Raw genomic sequence first — 8,154 nt, 5'->3', positions numbered from 1 at the left:
TGTTACTCCAAAGAAAAGATGAAAATGTTTTCCTCCCTTTAAAGCTCGTATCCTCATAAGGATGCTTCCAGTAAGAGTAGATGGCCTGAGACCTTATCGCCTGCTCAGGAGCCAACCTCCCATGTGTTTACTGAGATCTGTTACCTTTCTTTACTTGCCTCTCGTGGGAAGAAAACAACTCATTTGTGCCCTTGAGCTCTCTAAACATGAAATGTACCCCCTCCTTTCTCCTTAGAGACAGAGACTCTAAAAACATGAAACTTGAGATGTTTATGAGGCTGTGAGGTTTGAGGTGACCGATACTTTGACTAGAAGAGAACGGTGGATGTGAAAATCCCTGTGTCATACAGGCTTTCTGACGTAGCGCATAGAGTAAACATGCCATGATTGCCATGCACTTCAGGAGAATCTCCGCCATCACTTCACAGCATCTACTTCTGGTCTGTGCCGTTAATTTCATACTTACTGCAGCTGTCAGAGCACAAGGCTGTAGAGATACGATGAGCTTGATGTTTGCCGTCTGCCACTGTGTAAAGAGCATACAAGTAATTGCCCTGACTTTCTCCCAGGATGTTTTGCAAAATAAATCAAATAAGATGGGAAAACAATTAGCCTATAGTAAGTAGTCACTATAGATTAACGTTATCAATATCTCTATTATGTATTGTTCGTAATGTATTTATTATAAATTTTGTACTAGTATTCATGTATGATCTGCTAATTAATGTAAGCATATCATTTGATAGTGTTACTTGAGAATATAATTAATATGCCTATGATACATTTTAGTGTCCTCTTATTATAGGTCAGTGTGCTCCTTCATTTCCCACCATGCTCGTCTGAGGTTCAGTACCTCGAAATGCTGCCTTAGAGATGGGGTCGTTCCAGAGAGCATCAAGTAAAAATAAGGGCCACAGGGCAGCCGCTCTCTAGCATCTCTGGTACTGGATGAAAGGGCATAGTTAGAGACGAATGTACACATAGGAAGATTCTCCTGCGGAGATGAAGGAAAAGACAGGGAGAAACAGTGACTCTTGTCCCAAACCCCTGGTATCTAAGTGAAAGGCTTGAGCAGAGTCCCTGATACAAATATCAGGGGTCACCAGCTATGCTGGCAGCTCGAACATGGACATTGTTCAATAACATAAGGCAAATTTTTCTCATTTCTGCAACTCGATCTGCGGTACTCCAGTTCCTCCTTATCAACACTTCGTCTTCTATAATTTCAGCTACCTGTAGCTAACTGTGGTCAGAAAACATGAGATGGAAGATTCTAGAAATAAAAAGATGGATAGTCTTTCCATTGTAAATACAGAAAATCTTGCCAGCTGTGCTTGGAATGAGAATTGTTCAGTGTTTCCACGCTGTATATGCTACTCACCTGTTGGTGCTTACACTGTCTTGGTTATCAGACCCACCCTCAAGACACTACAGTGCTTGAGCTGGGGTAGCTTATTTTGTTACTGATAAGCTTAGTATGTCTACTTTGTAAATTAAAGTGTATTATTGGTATGTGTGCACTATAGGAAAAAGCAAATACAATATTCTAAGTGTGGTATTCATGCAAATATTTGTCAATGACGCTCTATCTAACGATAAAATGACTCCTGCAAGGTGTGTAAGAATCATTCTATTTTACCTATCCAGAGATCTGTATATGGTGCCAGCTGTGGTTTGAGGCATCCCCAGGGGGGATTGAAACGTATCCCCTCAAATAATGGAGAATTGTGACTCTTTGTTATGGTAGGCCTAGCACACAATTGTGTTTTTGAAGGGAAAATAAGCTATAGGGACAACACCAGCAAAGCCATTAAGATTACCCACTTGTACTTTTACCATCCTTGCTGAAATCATGCTGTCCTTCACGCCTTCACAGTCTAGTTTGAAATCCATTTTTCACTACAATGACTCTCCCTGACTTTTGTTCAGTTGCCTCTCCAACATTGAGAGAGAGAGAGAGAGAGAGAGAGAGAGAAACTGTTTCATTCTTTTCTGTTTCTTTGCAGAAACCATGTTGGTCTTGCTTACTCTTAATCTTGTATCTACATTTTTAACTCATTTTTCTCCCATCAGCCATAAAAGCTTTTAATTTCTTTTTCATTGTCATTCCTCTGTTCTGTGTTTCATCTGCTAGTACAGAGTGTCGTGGGATAGACAGATACTCAGTAAATTAAAGTTTGAAACCAGTTTTCCAAACCCATATTTTATTTTTTTAACTACCCCGAGAGGGAACCTTTTGAGCAATGAGGAGTTAAAGTCGGCTGGATGACTAAACAAGTTGGTTTTGGGTTGAGGTTTGTGGAAAGGGAACTTACAGCTAAAAGGCAGCCTGGGAATGTATGAGAATTTGGGGCACAGAGCCAAGTCAATGACTCCTGTCCCCTTAAAGTGGGGGATGAGACCAGACTTAACAACTTTGAGGCCAGTTCTGGACTAGATGTGTGACCTTTTACTAGGCTGGAAACTGCAGCTGTCGCAGAGGAAAGGAAAGTGTGGCTCTAAGTCTCAATGCTCCCGAGTCAGGGCTTGCTTGGGTCTTTGAAGGAGAAAGAGAATGGAAGAAAGGAGGAGTAGGGGGGGGGACGTTGCATCAATTATGTGATCAGGCAGAGGAACTGGGACCATGACAGGAGTGAGCCTGCACATCCATGTCTATTACAGCGCTGTCTACAATAATCAAGTTATGGTGGTCTTGCTCTTCATCAACAGATGAACGGCTAAACTGATGCATTTACACAATCGAGTTTCATTGAGCTCTAAGCAAGAATGAAATGATGCCATCTGAAGGGAAATGGATGGAACTAGGGCCACCGTGCTAAGCAAAATAAGCCAGGACTGTTCTGACACAAAGGACTTGCCTGTTGCTTGGATTATTTTAGGTGAAGTGTCACTCTGAGGCACAGGGTAGCTCCAAGTTCATAATCCGCTCACCTTAACCACCCAACCACCCAAGTAGCTGGATTACAATGTGCACTACCATACCTGTCTTACGTGAAAATTTTTATTTTAAATATGTATGGTGTAACATGCCTTTAATCTCAAAACGCAAGTGGTAGAGGCAGACAGATCTAAGTTTGAGGCCATCCTGATCTATATAGACGGTTCTAGGCCACCAGGCAAATAGATAAGGATTTAAATTTGCTTCACAGCTTTAACCTGCTGTTGTTAGAAAAGATTTTACCATTAACAATAATTTGAAAATTCCTTTAGTTTTCAAACTACTTGAAAGCCTTGATTGTTTTATGTTTAACCTTGATGCTTTTGGAATTCATCTTATACCACAGGACAGCACCTGTGATTTGACCTAAGCCGGGAGTGTCAGAGTTTACTAAGACACCATGTTTGCTTCAGAGTGTTTTTCTGAGAAGAATCAGGACAGTTCTGAAGGATAATTAAGTAAATAAACATCATGAATCTGTATGGAAAGATGATCTAATAAAGAATTTAATTTTATCCAACTGAATTTAATGATCTACTTGAATACACAAAGATGAATACAAGCACATGTGAACACACATACAGATGTTCATGCCAATGCATACACATGGAAAGAGAAGGGTGGGATGTATTATATGAGAGAAGAATAAATAGTTTTTAAATGAAAAAAAAAAAGATCAATGACGTAGTTTTATGGTAAGATAATAAAATTATCTTATAGGAGAGTAGTCAGGAGTCTCAACTGAAGTGATGTCATGGCTGGATTTAAGGGATAACGGGGACTTAAGGAGGAGAGGTCGAGAGGAGGGCATCAAGGGAGTACTTCCTGGCACAACATTCGCCAAGATCTTGAAAATGTGCAGCAGTGCCCTCTGGCTGGCCTGCTCATTGCTGTGTTTCACTAGAAAGGGAGTAAAGGGAGAGCTTAGTGGAACCCTCCCACCCCTGCAAGACCAAGAGCTGTTTCTTAAAGGTGCAGAATGTCATATTTTAGGCTTGCAAAGCTTAGGGTCATCCTCCTAGCTAACCATTTCTGGGCTGTGCTTTGAAAAACTGGTGGCAGTCTGCAACTGACTCATGAGCTACAGTTTGTCAGTTGGGGAGCAAGGAAGGACACAGTGCTAGGTAGCAACTGTCTAGGAAGTGAAGAGAGATGTGTCTTTTGGCCCCTAGATGCTGTGACTTTCCGCATGTTTGCTGCCATTCTGCAATTTTACCAAAAGAAGGTTCGATTTTGCATCAGAATCCTCTTGACCTTTTATATCGAGGAAACATGGACCATGGTGGCTAAATTTGATTGGCAGATGACAATCAAAATACTCTTCAAATTCTCAGGCTCCAGAGTTCAGCAGTTAAGAGTAAAGAGCCTGCCAGGAGATTTTCTTGGTTTTGTCTTTGGATTTGTTTTGTTTTGTTTTTTTTTTTTTTAATCATTTTCTGCTTTTCTCTTCTTTCATTTGTTTTTCTTTTCTTCCTTCTTTTTCTTTCAGGAGAGAAGTCTTTCTGTGCCATCCCAAATTTGTGGACCCTAGCAGTGTCCCCATTGCAGTCTCTAGGAAACACCACTGTACCCATCACAGAATGTTCACTGTGGCCCCTGTGTCACAGGATGGAGAAGCACAGTTGGGCCGGTGTGCCTTCACTGTGGTAGCAGTCCAGGTAATTACTAATGATATGAATGGATTTCAAACAATCCATCAGTCTGAGAATGTATCTCATTATGTCATAAAAATAATGGTTACTTTAAAACTCTTTTTATCTTGAAGATAATGCATTTTAACACTGCACCCATAAAGCAACAGTCAAGAAATTGTAAAAGTGAAAATGGCAATTTTCATGTAAGAGCCAATGATGCTTTCACAGTTGCTGGTTTTCCCACAAGCGGTTTAGTAAGCCAACATATCATGACATTTTAATTTTTAGAATCCACTGGAGACTGGGAGGTGATTTTTGAGCAGGATAGTGGTTGAGAACACTAGTTAGAAGGCAAACTACCCTTCAACATGGTAAAACTTTCACACTAATACTGAGATTCTCCAGTATGTACCCAAACGTTATGATGTATTATTTCCAAAGCACAGAAGTTAATAACTTGGTCATTGACATAATTTATTCTTATTTGTCAGAAAAGAGTCAGGCATAAAATGTGTTTGTGTTTCCCCTCAGGTACTGCCTGCTCTGTTATCTGGATGCCTCAGGTCTTCTCAGCCCTTGCTCTTCTCAGCGAGTGACGTTTTCTGCGCTCCACAGTCCTACCACCTGAATAAGGGATTTGAAACTGATCCCTTTCTAAAGCTGTCTGTTGTTTTTTTAGAGTTTAGGTCTCACCCCTAGACTGCCACTCAAAGGCCTATAATAACGGGGACCAGGTTTGGTGGAGGAGGTGAGGTGTAAACAAGAGATGATGCTAATATCATTGGCGGGGAGGCCATTGTGTGAGGCAGCTCAGGGCCTGGGTTCCTACTTAAGCAGACCGGAAACCAGCACAGTGGTGTGTGCACAGCTAATGCCGAGCTTAGAAGTGGAGACACAGGATCCCTGGGCTCACTTAGCCTCCTTGATGAGCCTCAAAAAAGCAGGTGGCAAATGAGAGAGCTCTTGCTTCACACAAGGTGAAAGGTGAAGATTGACAGCTGAGGTTGTCCTCTGAGCTCCACACATGCGCCATGGCAAGAATGTGCCCTCACAAGCAAACACAAACACACATATTTCACACATATATTCATTCACAAAATAAGTACTTTTAAGTTTAGTTGTCATATACAAAGCTTTGTTAGTTTCATTTCTCTTCTAATACCACAAAATTAAGTATTTTCCAAGGTTAAAATAATTTCAAAGCCTCCACAAACAAGTTTTGGACAAACACAATGACTCCGATGAGAACAAGAGATAGAAACTGGCCTGGTAGGGCAGAGACCCCACAGCAGCAGGTCTGAGAACATGCTAGAGGCCAGCAATGCTGGAAGAGAACACGGCTTGCTGCTTTATTTTTCTTTCTTCTCTTCAGTGAGAACTCTGCCTGAAGGCTGTAACAGAGACAGAGAAGGCACTGGGACACCAGGCTGGGCCAACTGGCCTGACCAGCTCATCTTCCTTGCAAACCTCACCCGAGTCTCTGCCAGAAATCCTTTCAAACTGCCCCAGCCTAATGGCTGGATAGGGCCCACTCCTGAACCCCGCCTGCTACAGGGACTCTCTGCCCCATTTCTTTCCCTGAAGCCCCTATAATAAAATTCTCCTTTCTGAAACTTGCCCTCTGTGCTTCATAAATCTCATTCCTCAAATTCTTGTGATGAGAATCTGAAATCCACTGACTCGGTGAAAGTTTTATGTGACTATGTGTTTGGCACCGTAACCTCTGAACCAAGCCCTTGCAAGAGCCAAGAAGGACTCAGCTGCTCTCAGAGATACCCTGGTCTCCCCAGAGCAGTTCTCTAGATTAGCAAAGATAACATAGTATGTTTATTTTTGTCCCTAACAGCAAAAACAAAACAATTAAAAAAAAAAAAACACTTAATTGTAGAGAAAATAAGAGATTATTGCCTTCAGTGTTCCTTGCCAGGGGTGTTAAACCAAGATACAGAGTAACAGAGAAAAACAACAGAGAAAAAGAACAGAGAAACAGTCTGTGAAGATCTGAAACTGGGTATTTCTTCAACGAAAGATAATATCCTTTCTAGGAGAAAACAAACAAACAAACAAAACAAAACAAAATAAAAATAGAATGGATCCATTCCTGTCTGTCCCTTTTCCTATAAAAGATTTCCCAAGCAGAGTTGTGCCTACTAATGTTTAACAACTGACTCTCTGGCAGGGAGGGGAATGGATGTGAAACATGTATATAAAGTGTACACTACAACATTTAAAACTAAGAAATGGATTCAGGGAGATGGTTGATAATACGCTTGCCGTACAAGTGTGAAGACTTGATCACTGTACCCACGCAAAAAGCCAGCGATGGTAGTGTATGCCTGTAGTCCCCGTGCTGAGGAGGTAGAAGTCGGAGGGACCTCTGGGGCCCAGCATGCTGGTCAACTAGTACCCCCAAATCAGTGACATCAGTGCAGGGTAGGAGACCCTGTCTCAAACAAACGAGGTAGACAGTTAAGAGGACAACACATGATGCTGACCTCTGGCCTCAGATGTACTTGATCACGTGTGAGGGTGCACCTCCTGACCTGGGAGCACCTACTCCACACATGTGCACAAAAGGAAATAAAAATAAGAGTACATGACATCACCTTTGCAAACTCCACATCACAGCTCAAACATCACAAACTCCACACCAGGAAATCTCACGGTCTTTGCTGAGCCTTTGGCTCTCGACCGTACCTACAGCAACAATAGATGATGAGTGGACCCCTCATGGGTGTTGCTTCCCATTTGTGCCTGTGAACACATTAGCATCAATAGTGAAATAAACACACACACACACACACACACACACACAGACATACACACACGCAGGTTATCACTCTCTGTAGACAGCACAACTCCATGGAATCATAGATTTGATCTAAACAGTGAAAGAATACTTTTTTATTTATCTGTTCTATTTACAAGGCACACACACACACACACACTTTTAGAATAGCTCTAGCTCATGAACGCTCCTCTCCATCAATTTTTTGCAAATGTAGATAGTCATCAATTCAATCAAGACCTCAATTATAGTGAGTAGCCTGCTAATTTCTTTTGTATAAATTTAGCCCCTTATCAAGGCTAATCTCATGCTATCAATGGCTGGGAAGGGTAAGCAGTAGCAGACTACCGTATCATATGCCTGTCACACAAGAACAGGTACAAATATCTGTGAAGGCATTGGAAATAGTAAATTTTAAATGGCTAGAAAGCACTCCTAAAACACCTTCCTTCTCTGTATTAGTTAGTTCTCTTCCATGACCAAGGAAACTTATAAAACAAAGTATTTAATTGGTCCCTGTTTCCAGAGGGCTAGAGTCCATGATGGCAGAGCAAAGGTGTGGTGATAGGAACAGCTGAGAGTTCACATCTGCAAATATAAAAGAAACAATGTGTCGTCTCTGGAAATCACTTCACACACTTAGCAATGAAGGAAAGGCTCTTTAATAGTGTTTGCCCCGCTGTTGGCTAATGCCCAAGGATGATCTGGCCTCAAACAGAAGATTATATGCACCATGGACATATGCATTACACACACACACACACACACACACACACACACACACACACACACAC

The sequence above is a fragment of the Psammomys obesus genome, unplaced genomic scaffold (genome assembly GCF_907164565.1).
Source record: "Psammomys obesus unplaced genomic scaffold, mPsaObe1.curated_primary_1811, whole genome shotgun sequence".
Classification (NCBI taxonomy): domain Eukaryota; kingdom Metazoa; phylum Chordata; class Mammalia; order Rodentia; family Muridae; genus Psammomys; species Psammomys obesus.
The sequence above is the reverse complement of the archived record's forward strand: the minus strand, read 5'-3'. Positions refer to the sequence as shown.